The 17,218-nt window shown below is 50.4% G+C and overlaps 1 protein-coding gene across 1 annotated transcript in view; it reads right to left on the reverse strand.

Moving 5' to 3' along the window:
- The window catches only part of LOC135896655 (phenoloxidase-activating factor 2-like), a 101,814-nt gene extending 99,770 nt beyond the window's left edge, over positions 1-2,044 (reverse strand). The window contains exon 1 of the mRNA XM_065425135.2: positions 1,991-2,044. The gene's annotated coding sequence lies outside the window, so the exon portion shown is untranslated. The remainder of the gene's footprint in view (positions 1-1,990) is intronic.
- Positions 2,045-17,218: the final 15,174 nt, after the last annotated feature.

Raw genomic sequence — 17,218 nt, forward strand, 5'->3', positions numbered from 1 at the left:
TACGAACCGTCTCAATGGTTGGTGCGTGATTTTTATCACTGAAAGACATGTACTGTGCAGAGTCTTAGAAGCGAGCGCAAAGGTAGACTCACAAATATATAGGCCGAGTCGAGAGATCCTGTTCGAAGAGGGAGAGCTGGTTTCCAAATCAAATGCATGTGTAGTGGTCAGTGATATAATAAATGATATAGAAGGTTCCATTTCTGTTTGCCGTAAGAGTTAGAAATCATTGCAAGAATAAGTTATTAAAAGTTCACAGTCCCTTTAGCCTCATCTAAAAGCGTGTAGATGAAAGCTCGCGCAGGCACCAGACATTCATTAAATTACTTGACGTTCTCATTTGAATTCGTTGTCACTCTTATTGTTTTTTTCCCACCAAAGGTCGTGGGCTTGAGCGCCTCTGTTAACTCTACTTTAATTAACTTCGCCTTGATAGGTCGCGGTTCCTGTGCTTTAATTCTACCCGAATTAACTGTGCCGTAATTTGCCTTAATTAACACCAAAGGTCACAGGTTTTACTGCCACCAGTGATCGTCGGTGGCACCATGAATTTTGATGTCATTGAATTTTGGTGCTAAACGGTGGACAGTCCAGTCTTCGACCCATGAGCCATCTAGCTTTCGTCTTAATCGTGAAATTTAGGAAAAAAGCATTAAAATACGATAACGTGAATGTCCCGTAAACTTACATAATGTTCGCGGCGAACAACAGGAACTATTTGCCACACGCGAACGCCTTCAGCATAGTATAGCCAGCTTAGGCGAACGTATAACACACATTCCGGCCTTGCGTACTGCGCCGCGCCGCAATGCTTTTGCCCCAAACACGGTGGCGTGTCTAAGAATACTCATCGCATAGTGCATTGATCAGCTTCCGTAGGCCGCAAAGTCCACAAACCTTTTCGATTGCAAAAGTCCTTTATCATTTTCTGGGCACCTTCGTTGTGGACGTTAGCCAAAGCAGGCTCTTACGAAACGCACTGAAAAACACATGTTATTTCGATGCAATCCTATGTCCTAAACTGGCTGCAGCTTGAGGCAGTCGATAATGTTTATGTCTTTGTGCTTGACATTATTGCAACATCAGCCATAGCACTTTACACGAAAGCGGACTTCTATTCTGAGCAAATAATTTGATGCTGCACTCTTTCTTTATCAACACTCAAGCGAATGCAATGAAAATAGGAGGTGTAAATGTCACTTGGTGCTGCACAAGCGAATATGTTGCCATTTGACTGGTGTGTGCAGAACGCAAAAAATCTATACGAGGCGCCTAGGCAGCAGTCGACATATTGCTGTCTCTGTAGGACTGACCATGAACCTAATACAAAAACTATTTTCCCGTTAATGCCAACCACAACAACGTTTCAGGCAGCATTTATCTCGACGTCCATTAAAGATATTGCATGCATTACAGTGAGAACAGTAAAAAAAATACATATATCAATCACTTTCATTTTTAATTTTCTATTTTCCATGGGGTTTCGTTATTTGTATTGTCCCGCAAACATTTTCAGCTCACTCTTGCGGTGAGAAACGCGGCAGATCCCATTCTGTGAAAGAGCACGTCAGGGCAATCGCGATGCTTGCTAAACTAATCTCCACGCTTGTGAATGCAGACCTTATCGTCTCTAGCGACGGGACGGGTTCAACCTTGGAAGCTCCTCCGGTCTCGCCTCCCCGTCTTCGAAGTTGACGCTCATGCGTGTGGCAATTTTAAGAATACCACAGAAAAAAAAACGCTGTGCATCCTGCTATTAAACTGGTAAGGCAGTTAGAAAGCCTTCATGTATCATTGTTACTCGCCGCCATATGTTTCGACACATAAGCTTAGAAAAAGCGCATTGGGGACTTCAATGCATAGATATATTCGCGGATGAGCGCTCGAGTTGAAGCAGACCATTCAAGTTTTAAGCAAAGTCATATGGGAGCGCCGTTTTTACTTGACCGCATGAAGCGCGCTCCGTGGTTCAACGCCGACCGAAACTCACCGTTGGTTGACTAGACTTGCGGTGGTGCACACAGCGGCGTCGAGCGAGCGTGGCCGTCCTTGGTCTGGGCTCGACGGCAAGCGACGAGCAGCTGGGGGAGGGAGAGAGCGATTGCCTCTCGACTTGGAAAGTGCCCCGCGGGTTTCCTCCTTAAAGTTACGCGCCACCTTCGCAAATGTCTCGACGTAGGAAACAAAACAGGCTGTGACGTGGTGTCGATTAGTGGCATTGCATGACGTCGTAGATCGCCAAGACGGCGCGCCCAGTTTTTCTTCAAGCGGCAACCGGTTCGGCATTTCACTCCCGATGGCGTCTTACCAAGGCGTCAACTTTTGCCCCTGGTCTAAGCAGTTGTTCCAAGTTCGGGGTCGCTAAAGTGCGCGAGAATCCGTGATATGCAGGGCATTTCGTTAAGTCAAATGAAAGCACGCTATTGCTATTACATTTTGCAACTTATACCTATTTTTCTTTTAATGTGAAGTGTAGTTAACCAGTAAATTCTTGGTATTCGTTATTGCTTAACAGCGCAGACGACTCAACGCAGACGACTCAACTCAAAAACAGACAGGACAATGCATTTACTATCAAGGTATTCTTAACTCGAAGCAACATAAGGGTGAAGACACAAAGGGCACAACGTTATCTAAGTGACTCTGCCGGCCGATAAGGAAAAGGGTTAGAAATCTATGAACAAGCCATACTTATGCTAACCACGACTTGACAGATACAAAACTCAGAACAACACTAACAGCATATGATTACAATAGAAACAAGCAAAACGGATTCGTCAGAAGACTAAAACTGGAATCAAGAAAAAAAGATTTAAGTGTCAATGATGCTGGACTCCGGAAAAAGGGGAAACGAACAAGAAAAATTCGATCATAATTACGATAAACATAATAGGAAATTTGAGTGCAGCTGTATGAGTGTTTTCATTTCGCGATATACTGTGGCAAACAGTTTCAGAGAGACGTGTAGCAGAGTTGGCGATCTCTGAAAATCAGGTTTGCGAGTCAAGCGCGTCGGCTTTTATGCATGACTGTTCGAAGGTTCCAGTGTAATCGCTAATGTCCTCCTGGGTTCCAAGGAGTACTACGCAATACGCGTCGCGCATACAATCAGATCACAAGAAGCATTGATGACAACAGCCAACGGATAGAACAATGGATAACATTCGAGAAACTTCTAATACATGCAAGCGCCTCGTACGTCGAGGTACAACGTGTAACATTTGTTAGCTGGTGAAAAGCAATGATCGAAGACAAAGTCATCGGTGAACAGACAACGGCCAACTAACTTCTCTAACGTCATCTCGTAGCGGTCGTCGCCGCAGGCACTACGCTTGCGCGGCACTACGCCTTTTTCTCATGCTTTCGTCATCTCTTCCTCCTCCGCTTTCCGCCTCATACTTCCGCTGCACCCGTCCCCGCTTTCCTCCTCGCGCATTTTTCGCTCTCGCCGCTTTTTTCATCATCCACGCAGCCCGTGTTCGCTCTTTCTGCTGCGCTCGTTCGCTAGGATACGCCGGGAAGCGTATTTCCACTTTCCAGTAGATACAGCGGGGCTTGGCCCTTGCGGAGACAACGGACGTTTGTGCGCATGCGCGAGTAAGAGCGAGTGCGAAGAGGAGATGTGATCCGCCGTGGTTGCTCAGTGGCTATGGTGTTAGGCTGGTGATCACAAGGTCGCGGGATGGAATCCCGCCCACGGCGGCCGCATTTTAATGGGGGCGAAATGCGAAAGCACCCGCGTACTTAGATTTAGTTGCACGTTAAAGAACCCCAGGTGATCGAAATTTCCGGAGTCCTCCACTACGGCTGCCTCATAATCAGAAAGTGGTTTTAGCACGTAAAACCTCATAATTGAATTTTTTTAGTTATTAAGAGGAAATGTGTGGACTTTTGCTCCTTGAATATAGGACTCTGCCTAGACACTACGCAGTAGTCTCTTAGCGCGTGTTGTATGCGCTTGTCCCTAGGCGCGCCGGCAGAAGTCGTGGGGTGCGGCAGTGCTGCATTGCAAGTTGGCGGCTCCACGCAATTATATTTATTCAATCGTACTTTTTACTAATTAAAACGACGTGTCATTATTTCGCATTATTGGCTGGGCCTCCAGCACACCAAAGCGGCGACGGGGACACCAAAGCTAGAACCCGGACTAGTTCGTGGGTTGGGCTCGCAGAGGCCTGCCTGTGCCAGGGCAGTGTGAGATCGGCTGTCCGCTCTCGCGGACAGTCAATTTTTTATGCAAACAACCCCTGGCATGCTTCGGCCTCCGTGGCCCCAACCCACGGGCCGCCCTGCTTCCAGCTTTGATCCCCCCGCTACCCCTTGGGTGCCCTGGGTGCGCCGCCTGCTTTAATATAGCCTCAGATGCTCCCGTGAGGCCTCCGTTTGCCGGTTACTTGGGCCCTCCTGGAGCAGCGCTTGTAAAAAATGCAATCTATCATCGCGACTCAAAAAAGCGACCTGCAATTTATACAACACCAGTCAGAACCTTGCCCCTTCAGACACAGCGATCACCAAATGGGGCGTCCGTGCCCACTGCCTCACCACGCGGGCAGCCAGCGGCGGGGCGTAGACAAACTCCACGGCACTCCGCAATGCCGGCATGCCTAGGGGACAAACCCATACAACACGCGTTAAGCAACCTCCGCCGTTGTGCCTAGGCAGACTCACCTAATCATGGGAGGAAAGGTCCCCAGATTTTCTTGTTCGCACCCGCTCTCACTCGCACTTGCGCAGAAATGCCGAGCGCCATGAAAAGCGCCACGCTCCGCTGTACCTACTAGCAATTGTAAAACGCCGCCGTAACGTCGATGCTCGACACAGGAACGAGTGCTAAGAGCTGCGCTATAAAATAAATCATGCCGGCAAGATGCCTCCATCAAAACTTCATTGAGATACCTAATCTCTTTGTCAAACGGAGCGACCTATGGTGCGCTTACACGTCGCGTCAGCCTGTGCTGTTTAGCCATCATGTACAGTCGGCCTCCAAATAAGACGGACCACGCGAACGCGTCACGTAATTGCTATCTGCTCCATAAGCCGTCAGCAGTCGAGAGCATTGCTGCGCGGATTTTTGTGCTCACAGGCGTTTCAAGTTGTCACTTCCACCAGGCGCTCGCAGATTGTCACCGCAGCAGCCTCTGCTTCTGCCTGTAGCATTAATGGCTATCATTTGGTAGCTTCGTGCACTGCAGTACTGCCACGACAAACACGAGACAAACGCACGAGACAAACACGCTGTTATCAGTGTGGTTGTTTGGGGAAGTTGAAAGCTGGTTGCTAATTCCTAAAAGTACCGCGATAAGCTGTGAATGCTTTATAAGCAGCAGGATATAATTCGACAAATGCAGTCTGCAAGAATGTCGCGAAGAGTGCCGCTGGAAGACTGGCAACTTATTGTGAATTTGTTCCTGGGAGGTGTCCCGCAACTAGAAATTTTCAGCGTGCATTCTGCACTCGTGGTGTAGTGTGTGTTTATAGCGCTTGTCGTCGTTTTTTATGCAGTTTTAACCTTACTTCAAGTATGAACCAACTAGCCAGCGAGAACGTCCTGCTGAAATTTGCAGGCGCGCAAGAAAATGGAGAACTTCAATAAGTCGCATTATAATGGCCTACACAGTTTACATCTGCCGATTAACGGACGCTAAACGTGGTGGCCGTCCAAGAGCGAAGTCAGAAGAACAAGGCTAATTGTTGCCGCTGTTGTGGCAGACACGTTTCGTAGCGCGAAATAAATTCGGCAAGATTTGTCCCTCCGTGTCATGCGACAACATATGTAGACGCAGGCACGTACCCAGGGGAGGGCCCGGGGGGGCCCGGCCCCCCCCCCCCCGAAATCACGTGGCATACCCCCCCCCCTTCCACGCCCACGCGACCACTCCTCACACATTCCTAAAGCGCCGCCAGATTAATGTTGAGACTTGGCAGCTGTTCATCGGTCAGCCTTATGCTGCCTTTTTCACTCCTTTTAGATGGCGGTAGTTATCGGCATTTCTTGTAATGTGAAGGACAGTTTTCTCATAGATTCCGCACCCGCGCGATTAACTCGAGATGCGCTCAGTTGTCACCATCTATTCAACCGTCACGCACATAGCTGTTGCTTTTGTTAGTTCAACCTTCTTTGTTTAGGCTGATCCTGCGACCAGGAGAGGGATGCGGCTGTTACTCAGCTGGTATGTACTCTCATGGAACGAGTTGCGGCCGGAGAAAACACCAGTTGCGTTTAACTTTTCCCTTTGCTTCATTATTTCCTTGAGTTACGGCTCGCCGCGACTTGCCGATGCCCGGAACCATATACACGTGATATGGGTTAGATAAGGTGGGAAATAAAATGATGTGAAAGAGCGTCCATCATGAAACCCTGCAATAACCCTTAAGCCCATAAGCAAGATGACTGTCGCCAGTTACCTCGTCTGTTTTTCCTTAATTGTATCGCACTTTTCATGCAAAATTGGAAACCGGAAACAAAAATCTCAAGGAGGTGAGAAATTAAGCGATCTACTAAGGGAGAGAGCCAACGCGCAACAACCAAACTGCAAGCAAAAGCGAATAATAAAAATGTTAACCGTTGTTTATGAGAACATTTATGGATCAACATCTTTTTATTTAAAAAGGAAGTAGAGAAAACGCCGCCGGAAGTGGAGAATAATTACTTGCTTTGAATGACGCTTCTACAGTTATCGGCCGAACCGCCTCACGTAGCCACTTCTCTGCTGTGCTTATGTGGGTGTTTTTCTAACCTTTCTCAGTGAGCGCAGTACGTCTAGAATCGCAGAGTCTTGCGCTCTACGCGTTTGTATGGGACTGGCGGCCGCAGAGCGTTACGCAATTCGCGTAACTGTCAAACTGATCCACAAGGCGAAAATAACTGATATTCGAAACTATAACATGTGAAAGACTGAAGAAGCCGTAAAAAAATGAACGCGGCCTGACATCAGTAAAAAAGAAACCTGGCATAGGACAAACCATGATGTATGCACTAAAAGATAAGAGGGTTAATATCATAAGGAATCTCGAAGATACAGTAAAAGCAGCGGAAAAATTCTAAGCTGACCTGTATGCAGTACCCAGAGGAGTCCCGATACCTCACTTGAAAACAGTAATGAACAGGATACGGAAACTCTCCTATAACTAGCGATGAAGTCAGAAGTGCCCTGCAAGACATGGAACGATGAAGAGCGGGAGGAGAAGGTGGAATAACAGTCCATTTAATCAAACATGGAGGAGACATATTGCTTAGAAAACTGGCGGCTCTTTATACGAAGTGTATATCGACTGCAAGGGTCCCAGACAACTGGAAGAATGCAGACATTATACTAATCCACAAAAAAGGAGACGTTAAAGAATTGAAAAATTATAGGACCTTTAGCTTGCTCCCAGTATTATATAATATATTTACCAAAATAATGTCCAATAGAATAAGGGCAACACTGGATTTTGTCAACCAAGGGAGCAGGCTGGCTTCAGGAAGAGATACCTTACAATGGATCACATCCATGTCATCAATTAGGTTATCGCAAAATCTGCAGAGTACAATAAGCCTCTCTATGCGGCTTATATAGATTACGAAAATGCATATGATTCAGTAGAGATACCAGCAGTCTAGAGGCACTACGTAATCAAGGACTACAGAACGCTTACATAAAAAGCTTGAAAAATATCGCTACATGCGTTTGGTATTTGTTTGTTTGAACGAGGTGCGTGGGCGCCATCACTCCAGAAAAGAGGAGGAAGAACGAACTGGGCTCGCGCTGTGAATCTAACCGGTCAGCGTTGCAACCGTTGTTGTAAATATAATCTGTAAATAGTTTCTCGTCTTATTGGCTCGTCTTTCGCGTAAGAATATATACAGAGGTTCTACAGCTACCTTAATTCTACACAAGAAAAGCAGGGAGATACCTATAGGGAAATGGGTCAGACAGGGAGACAAAATTTCTCCAAAGCTATTCACTGCGTGCTTAGAAGAAGTCAAGCTATTAAACTGGGAAGGCTTAGGAGTGAAGATCGACGGCAAATATCTCAGCAACCTTCGGTTTGCCGATGGCATTGTTCTATTCAACAACAATGCAGACGAGTTACAACAAATGATTGGAGACCTTAACAGAGAGAGTGTAAGAGTGGGGTTGAATATTAATATGCAGAAGATGACGATAATGATAAATAGCCGGGCAAAGGAACAAGAGATCAGGATCGCCAGTCGGCCACTAGAGACTGTGAAGGAGTACATTTACCTAGGTCAATTAATCACAGGGAACCCTGATCATGAGAAGGAAATTCACAAAAGAATAAAAATAGGTTGGATCGCATACGTCAGACATTGCCAGCTCCTGACTGGAAGCTTACGATTATTATTGAAAAGTAAGGTGTGCAATCAGTGCATTTTGCCAGTGCTGACATATGGGGCAGAGACTTGAGAATGAGTTAAGGACCGCGCAAAGAGCGATCGAACGAAGATTGCTAGGCATAACGTTAAGAGAGAGAAAGAGAGTGGTTTGTACCAGAGAGCGAACGGGTTTAGACGATATTCTAATTGACATCAAGAGGACAAAATGTAGCTGGGCAGGTCATGAAGTGCGCCGGTTAGATAACCGTTGGACCATTAGGGTTACAGAATGGGTACCAAGATAAGGAAAACGCAATCGAGGACGACAAAACACTAAGTGGAGCGATGAAATTAGGAAATTCGCCGGCGCTAGTTGGAATCGGTTGGCGCAGGACAGGGGTAAATGGAGATCGCAGGGAGAGGCCTTCGTCCTGCAGTGGACATAAAACAGGATGATGGTGATGATGATGAATGTGATGATGATGATGATGATGGAGGTGGTGCCCCCCCCCCCCGAAAAAAAATCCTGGGTACGTGCCTGCGTAGACGGCTTAAGGAGCTGGGACTGAAAAACTGTGTTGCAGCCGAGAAGCCATATTTGAATGAACACTGAGAGGATCGCAAGGTTGCAGCTTGCGAATACGGTGGAGCACTGGACAGTGGAGGAGCACCAGCAGGTCATGTTCGCAGATGAGAGTACGCTCAGTACCCGCTGGGACCAGCAGCTATAAGTCTGGCGTCCATTCAGCTGCAAGTATCAATACCTATTATCTTACTCGCATGATCTTGATCGTAAGGTTGTTTCAGCCGGTTTCAGCAGTGCTGCGCCCTTTTTTTACATGAATTTCCGAATGTTTTATTACCACCTTCGCGAATGATTTTAGCAATCATGATTTCCGCTGGTGCTAATCTAGTGTTTTTATTGTAACCAAAAAAAACTAGACAATTTTAGCTCGCTTGAGCAACTTATTGTAGAGCTATTCGGTCCGTATATGGTGAGGTGTCGTAATGTTTTTCTTGGCCATCTTAATGAAGGGAGACCCTAGACATATCTCGTCAATAAAGCTTTCTTTTATTTTTAGGCATCTACACCATATTACACGCATGTTCTCAGCAGTGGCTGGTTCTCGGTGCGTGTTTGGGGCGCCCTAAGCAATAATGGACTTGGATCACTTATGTATTTAGATGGTTCACTGATGGCGTCACGATACCGCGAGATACTCACCAATGCACTCGTACCATATGCCCTCGACTGGCCGTTTGAAGATGGCTGTTACATCATGACCGCAGCACTGCCCATACAGCGCGCAGCATGAGGAAACTGCTCGAACACTATCGTGTGCGTCAGCTCGAATTGCCACCGCGTGGAGCAGACTTAGGTTCCATCCAAAATGTGGGGGGGATTATGAAGAAGCAGATTTCAAGGCGGGCCGCTGTCATGACTGCGGACGCACTGCAGGGCCTCATTAGAGCTGCGTGGGAAGCCTTGTGAGAGTGGCAAGATATCACGGAACTCTATGACTGAATGTCACGTCGAATCAAGGAAGTGACCCCTCCAATGAACATTTTGTTCTTCACAGATGTTGTGTTACTTGCAGAGAGAAGCTGCAGATTATTCATTTTTTCACATTTGAATAAAATATCGGAAATTCTGGCTGTGCTGCCATCTCCTGCCTGTGTTCTGCGTGTGACGTCACTACGAATAGCTGGGCGACGCTACGCACACCGAGCTACCACGTGATGTCCCCCGAAGTGTATATTATTGGCCATTGCAGTAAACATAAGCTTTTGGTGTTTTTGCCACCCAGAGCACAGCTTGTCGACTGACTCTTTCCGGCACGCATACGGGGTCATATGCAATGTCACCGCATGGAGTCAGAAGTTGGCGGTGGTCAACTACCCCGCTAAGGCTGTGAACGGCAGCACAGATAATAGAAAACAAGCTCGCAACGGTAACCCCAGGGCTCTAGAAGCCGCCACCGCTGGACTTCGACAAAACGTCGGAGTGGCCGGCATGGATCAGCCACTTCAATGGCTACCGATTCACCACACATCTCAGCGAAAGCAAGGGGGAGGCCCAGGTACGCACACTACTGTACACAAGCGGACGCCAAGCCCTTGAAGTCTTTGCTACATTTGGGTTGACCGACGAAGAAGCAAAGAGTTTTGATGTCGTCAAGCGTATTCGACATTCATTTCGTCAAGAGCAAAACATAGTTTATGAAACTGCCAGCTATCATAGACGCCAGCAGTGGCCAGAAGAATCGGTGGATCAGCTCGCAACTGCACTTCACGTGCTAGCAGACCACTGCGATTTCGGGGATATGAAGAAACGGCTCATCCGTGACAGGTTAGTCGCCTGCCTCAGTGACGCGCAACTGACCGAGACCCTGCAGATGTATCCGCAGTGGAAATTGGCTACGGCGCTGGCCAAGGCTCGCCTCAAGGAAACCGTGCGGTAGCAGCAGCAGAGCCTTCGACCGGAAACTGTCCACATCGGGAGCTCGCCAGAAATTGAGGACCAGGGAGCCAGAGTGGTCGCTGTCGGCCACAGGAAACGCCCACAGCACAACAGAGGACGGTGTCACTACTGCGCGGCTGACGACGACGACGACGCTCGAGCCATTGCTGCCGGTGCTAGTTTTCCGTAGTTTAGGGGCTTTTTGACCCATTCAACCCATCTAGACCACCAAAATTTTGGCTGGGATTGACGCCGGAAGTGAAGAGGACCACGAGGACCCCAAATTTAAGCCGGTGGGTCGAATATTCTGGATTTTATCGCCATTTTAATTTGCCATGTGGCCGACCGGGCGGTTAGCCTAACAAAAGCTAGAGCAATAGCGGGGCTCTGTGGCCTCCCCGGCCTCGGCCCGAGGTAGAGAAGACCCGGAGCGATGTCCCAAGCAAGCAACCCCATCTACGACCGACCCTCAGCGACAGGCCCGACAAGATTTTCGGCCGAATCGCAAGAAAACATGGAGGAAGATCTCCAAGACACCACCGAGGCGGCTTCCGAGCAGCAGCTAGTCCGCGGCGGACCCGCGGCGGCAGGCAGCCACCAAGCCCTAAGAAGCAGCACCCCGTCGACACACAGCTCACAAGTAAGCAACAATGGCGCAACCGACACAGATTGGGAAATCGCCATGTCAGAAAGACAGAAAAGACGCCAACGCAGCGATAACATGCAGCAAGTTTTGGCGGGAACGTCGGGGAATGGAAATTCCCCAGGCGCGGCGAAGGTCACAGATGGTGCGTCAACTGCGCCGGAGAACAAGAGAGAGGGAGGAGGAGCGCCGAGGAGGAGACTGCCGCCGCTTCCCAGAGACGACCTTAAGATAGTCCTTCGGCCGAGCGGAGTGGCTGTTAAAAGCCTGCAGATGCACCAGGTGGCGCGAGCGGTGGTTGCGGCCACCGAGCAAGGATGTAAGGCGGAAGACCTCATCCTCCGACTGCGCAACGGATCCACTATCATCATCATCAACACTGACAACGAAGAGGCGGCCCAGACGATTAGGCGCATCACGCAGCTGAGCTTCGGGGGCAAGAACTACGCCGTCAACGCACACGTGGCGGCGCCGGAAGGCACGTTGCGCGGGGTCATCCACGGCGTGGACCAGGGGACCTCGCTGGAAGAACTCAAGACCAACCTCAGAGACCGCACGCAAGGCGTGAAGATCCTTGCAGCCAGAATGCTTGGGAGATCCAGCACGGCCGTCATCACCTTCGACGGACCCATCCTCCCGCAGCATGTGCTGTACTACGGTGGGGAGATGTGGTGCTACCCGTATCGGTCAACGAGGCAGGTGTGCTACGCCTGCGGCTAACAGGGGCACCGAATGGATGTCTGCCCGAACCCGGAAACCAGGACCTGCAGGCAGTGCGGCTGCCAAAACCCGGAGGACGTGCACCAGTGCACGCCCAAGTGCCTGCTATGCGGCGGCGACCACGCGGTGGGTACGAGAGACTGCAAACAACGCCTCAAGTCAGCGAGCGAGCTGCTATGGGGCACCCAGCAGCAGCAACGGCGCAGCAGAAGCCGAAGCCGAGGAAGAAGACCACGATGGTTCCGGGACGAGAGCCAGGGCCCGGGCCGGAGCGGATCGCGGAGCCGCAGCCGCGGCAGGAGCCGAAGCCGAGGGTCCGTCCGGGACGAGTCATACCCACCACTGGGCAACACAGACAAGAAGCAGCTGCAGCAGAAACAGCAGCAAAAGAAGAGCGGCGAAGGATTTAAGGTGAGCTGGGGAGACGGCCCTCCCAAATCGCTTTTTGCACCGCACTCGAACAACACAAACAACACAAGACAGACAACGAACGTAGGTTCGGCGCAGAAACCCCCAACGCAACCAACAATAATCAGACATGGCAGAACGGAAACAACAACACTTAGAAATCTGGCAATGGGATTGCAGGGGGTACAAGCGCAAGCAGGGCCTCCTACAGCAATTCGTATACACCAGAGGAACCCCACCAGATGTAATCATGTTGCAAAAAACAAACAGCACCCCAACGCTCAGGTGCTACACATGTCAAGAGAGTGGCCGCACCACGACCCTCATAAGCAAACAAATAGTAGCCATAGCACACAAAGAGATAGAGGATACCCAAATAGAGCACGTAATCACGGAGATAATTCCCAAAAAGAAAAGAAAAGCCAAGAGCACCTACATCGTAAATCTATATAGCCCACCCAGACAAACAAAGGGGAACCTTATTAGGCTCTTTGCGGAGGCGAAAAAGTTAGTGGGGCAGAATACTCTAATCATTGCGGGCGACTTTAACGCCAAGAGTCCGAGATGGGGCTATACTAACGAGGACAAAAAGGGGCGCGGCATCTGCACGGCGGCAGAGAACGTAGGGTGCGAGCTGCTAACCGACGAGAACCAACCGACGAGAACCAACCGACCAGGCAGGGGAATAGCGTCAGTCCAGACACGAGTACCGATCTAACCTTTATCAGGGGCGCCAAACAAGCGGAGTGGGAAAACCTGCTCGAGAACCTTGGGTGTGACCATCACATAATAAGGATCAGCAAGGTGGCGGACTACGTCCGGAGGAAGATTGGCACGGCTCGGCTGACGGACTGGGACGCCTTTAGAGCGCACTGCAAGCAGCTCGAAGGCAGCATCCTTTCGACGGAAGAGTGGAGCCAACAACTCAGGCGAATCCAAGACCTATACACGAAGGAAGTAGACAGGACGGAACAGACGCCGGAGGTGGACAAGCGTCTCCTCAGGCTATGGGAGGCGAGACGCCGGCTCGCCAAGAGGTGGAAGAGACAGAAACTCAACAGAAAGCTAAAAAAGAAAATTGCGGACATCACCAAGAAAACGGAGGAGTACGCGACGCAGCTGGCCAGACAGGGGTGGCAGCAATTTAGCAATTCGCTAAACGGCACCTTCAGTACGGCCAGAACGTGGCAGATCCTCAGGGTCCTCATGGACCCGAGCAAAAACAAATCCGAAGGCAGCAAGTCGATACAGAGGCTAGTCCACCAGTCCGAAGGCACGGACGAACAACTCCTTGAGGAAGTCCGGGTCAAATGCTACGCCAAAGACCAGGTCGAGAGCTACAAGGAAGAATACCGCGGCGAAGAAAACCCTACCACGGACCGACCCATCTTGAGAGAAGGGGTCGTCGAGGCGATAAGATCGGCCACCAAGAACACGGCGGCGGGGGCGGACAAAATCCGGAACTCGCTAATCAGATATGTCGGCGACGAGGCCATCGACCAACTGACGGCCTACCTCAACAAGCTCTGGCAAGAAGGAAGAGTTCCGGCGGAGTGGAAACACGCCGTCGTCGTAATGATTCAGAAGCCAGGGAAGAAACTCCAAATAGAAAATCTCAGGCTGATATCCCTAACGTCGTGCCTGGGCTAGCTGTACGAGAAAGTGATTACGAAGAGAATCCAGTCGCACTTGGAAAACGAGCGATGGTACCCGGACAGCATGTACGGTTTCAGAGCCAACCTCTCAACGCAAGACGTGCTGCTCCAACTCAAGGAGGAAGTGCGCGAGACGATGCCGAAAACGGGTGAAAACGTCGTCATGGCCCTCGACATTTATGTCGAGCACGGTGAGCAACGCGGCCATCATGGAGGGCATCAACAACACCAACTGCGGGAAGAGAGTGCACGATTACGTCAGGGACTTCCTGAGCAACAGAACGGCGACGGTGGGGCTGGGCGAGCTGACAAGCAACGTCTTCCGCAAGCCGTGCAAGGGCACACCCCAAGGATCCGTCATATCGCCCGTCCTCTTCAACGTGGCAATGATTGGCCTGGCACGAAAACTTAAGGAGATCTGAGGCATCCAGCACGCGATATACGCCGATGACATCACAACCTGGGTCACCCAAGGATCCCGCTGAGAGAAGCAAGAAAAACTGCAGGAAGCGGCGACCTGCGTGGAAAACTACACCAGAGAAAGGGGACTGCGATGCTCCACGGAGAAGTCGGAGCTCCTCAGGGTCGGCAAGCACCCAACGCAAGCGACACTGGAGGTGACCCTCGAGGGTCACAACATCCCGGAGAAGAACATGATTAGGATCCTGGACATGTGGCTACAAGGCAGTCGGAAGTGCAGCCACACCATTAGCCTGCTGAGCAAGGCGGCGGAACAGGTGGGCCGCATGATCAATAGGGTATCCCAAAAGAGATACGGAATGAAAGAAGAAGACACTCTCAAGCTAGTCAACAGCCTAATTGTCAGCCGAGTCACGTACTCCCTGCCGTACCACGTGACGACCAAGGCAGAAAGAGAGCAAGCAGACACCATCCTCAGGAAGGCGTACAAGATGGCTCTGCGTCTACCGAGAAACACGTCGAACAAAAAGTTGCTCTAGCTGGGCATCAGCAACACCTTCAGCGAGCTCGCCGAGGCTCTGCTGGGTGCGCAAACCGCGAGACTCAGAGACACCCCTACGGGAAGAGCGCTCCTGAGGAGGTTGGGGCGGGATACGAGTAGACTGACAGATACGCGGACGTACCGGACCACCTCAGGAAAACCATTAATGTGGGACCACTGCCAAGAAATATGGATCCCAACCTACACGGAAACAGGCGAAAAGCTAGGGCCGAATATGTTGACAGAACGCTAGCCCAGCTAGACAATACAGTATACACGGACGCCGCCGTATATCCACACGGAAGAGAACGCGTGGCCGCCGCTGTAGTGGTTAACAGGGAAGGAAACCCGATCACGTATGCCACGGCAAAGGTCGCTGGCTCAGCGGAGGCCGAGGAGATTGCCGTAGCGTTGGTGGCAGCGGAAGGTTATAGAACAGGCCGATCTCTCAACATACTGACGGACTCAAAAGAGGTGTGCAGGAACTACACGAGAGGCAGAATCAGCAAAACTGCCCTCAGAATACTCAGCGGAGCCACCTCCGCCGAGAAGGAAAAGCCCCGGCACAAACTAATCTGGATCCCGGGTCACGTAGGCATAGTGGGGAACGAAAGGGCAGACAGCCTAGCTCGAGGCGAAGCGTTCCGAGCTGGGCGGTCGAATGCCCCGGATACCCACCTACAGGCTTGCGAGGGGGGATACGCAGAGACCCTTAACTTACATAGAGGAACTAGAATTAGATATCCGCCACCACACAAAGACCTCTCAAAGGAGGAAGCGACCAGCTGGCGCAGACTACAGACAAACTCCTTCCCCAACTTATACGTGCTCAATAAGGTGTTTCCGACACAATACAGGGCCACCTGCCCTTGGTGCGGTGCTAAACCTACACTCTACCACATCACCTGGGAGTGCGAACGCAACAAATCATTCCACAAACACGAACACCCGAGTGCGGAGCAATGGGAGAGTCGGCTCACCAGCAGTGAGCTCACGGCCCAAGGGGCCCTAGTGCAGCACGCGAGCGATGCAGCGCGACTCAGTGGAGCCTTGGAATAGAGGCCCACCCTTGCTTAAGAGAAGTCTCAAGTCGCCAGCGCCAAGAAGATGAAGATGACGGAGACCTCGTAACCGCGAAACTCTTGAAAGACTCAAAAGTTTTCACTCACTCACTCACTACTGCGCCGGCAGCGCCCACCCGAGGTCGGCGTGCCCGGCCAGAGATTCGAAGTGTCACAACTGGGGCAACAAAGGACATTTCGCGAAAGCATGTTTCAAGGAAGGGGTGCCAGCAAAAACAAAGGTTCACGTCTCGATTGCCCAACACGACACCGGGGAAAATTTCATTGGTGCGATTGACGCCACTGGGAAAGCCAGGTTCTGATAAACTTGTTTCCTATTCTTGCTAAGGATAATTCGGGAGCAGAAGTGTCGGTTTTACCGCCCACTTTTCCAGGATTGCCCACCCACCTTGATAAGGCAGACGAAATACTACAGGGGCTGGTGGCAACAAGCTCATTCTATTAGGTAAGTTTGTCGCAGAGACTGTCTAGAAAGAGAAAACTGCTCGTCAGACATGCTACGTCATTCGCGCCTTTCGCGACGCACTTCTCAGACTGCCAGCCTTGGAGGCATTAGGAGTGGTTAAATTTCCCGACTCACTTACTACAGCCAAGGTACGAGATACTCCCAGATAGAAAAAGAAGTGCTGGCACTGACATGGGCAGCCGAAAGATTGGACGAGTACATACGTGGCCTAAATGTTGTTTTTGAAACTGATCACAAGCCTTTAGTGTCGTTGCGGGGCCAGATGGTCATCGATGATATGCCACCGCTAATTCAGCGCTTCCGGTCACAGCCGCTAGTCACAGCCGACATTCTTTCGCGGTCCCCTGTGACCTGCAGCGATCCAAAAAAGGCTTGAGTGTGTCGGACATCGCAGCGTACTCGAAGACCTGTTAGCTTGGTTTGGAAACGGGTGACATTTACTTGTCTCGAGTGCGAGATTGTCAAATTATTGACCCCATTTGTAAACATCTGCGCATACTGT

This window comes from Dermacentor albipictus, chromosome 8 (genome assembly GCF_038994185.2).
Source record: "Dermacentor albipictus isolate Rhodes 1998 colony chromosome 8, USDA_Dalb.pri_finalv2, whole genome shotgun sequence".
NCBI lineage: Eukaryota > Metazoa > Arthropoda > Arachnida > Ixodida > Ixodidae > Dermacentor > Dermacentor albipictus.